Raw genomic sequence first — 1,104 nt, forward strand, 5'->3', positions numbered from 1 at the left:
TGGCTTTTGACTTGGTTTGGGGCTTTAATTAGACAGTGAATGTCTATGAGCCACCAAGTTCCCATGTGGCTTGGGCTGCCCCTCGTGGACTAGGTGTTGTCGAACTCGTAGAGTCATGAAATTGGACATTCACAACAACACTCCATCACTAAGGAGGTGATGTAGATGAGCTCAGGCTTGAGAAGAGCCTGAAGGCACAAGAAACTTGCAGGAGGAAGTGGCTCAAACGTCCACGGCCTCCACTCTTGCCATATTCCCTACCCTTTTCCAGTGTGTACCTGTGGCCTCATAGGGAGTTCTTTACGATCAATTGATTGAGGCAGAGAAAACTCGGGCTTAAGTTGTAGTTCTGCATGATATGCAAGCACCACTTAAACCTGGGCAGCTAGAGCATGACAGCCCTTCTCCGGCACCTCCCGGAAGGACAGTGGTGCAGGGAAATTCTCCCAGTGAGCAGAATTTCAAGCCATACAAGTGGTTATTCATTTTGCTTAGAAGGAGATGTATCAGCTAGCTGTGTGACTGTATTCTGACTCATGGGCTGTGGTCAATAATTTGACTGGATGACCAGAGACATGGAAGGAACACGATCGGAAAATTGGTGACAAGAAGATGTCAGAGAGATGGTGGACTGACCTCTCTGAAGTTACAAAAACGGGAAGATAATTGTGTCTCCTGTGACTGTTTACCAAAGGATTATCTCTGCAGAGGAAGATTTTAAAAATCAAGGGAGTAAGATGGAGCTTTCTGTGGGAACCAATCACCCTCTTTCCCCAGTCACTTCTGTCATCACCCAATGGGCTCATGAAAAAAAGTGGCCATGGTGCCAGGGGTGGAGGTTATGCATGGGCTCAGCAACAATGACTTTCGCTCACCAAGGCTGAACTACTGCCACTGCTAAATGCTCAATTTGCCAGCAGTGGAGACCAACACTGAGTCCATGACATGGGGCCACTCCTTGAGGAGCTCAACCAGCAACTGAGTGACAAGTTGATTACATTGGTTGACTTCCATCATGGAAAGGGCAGACTTTCATTCTTGTTGGATTTGATATTCTAAATATGGACTTGACTTCCCTTCACACCACCCAAACTCTCATCAACG

Source organism: Echinops telfairi, unplaced genomic scaffold (assembly GCF_000313985.2).
Source record: "Echinops telfairi isolate 266 unplaced genomic scaffold, ASM31398v2 ScPeMD7_7468;HRSCAF=8506_0, whole genome shotgun sequence".
Lineage (NCBI taxonomy): Eukaryota > Metazoa > Chordata > Mammalia > Afrosoricida > Tenrecidae > Echinops > Echinops telfairi.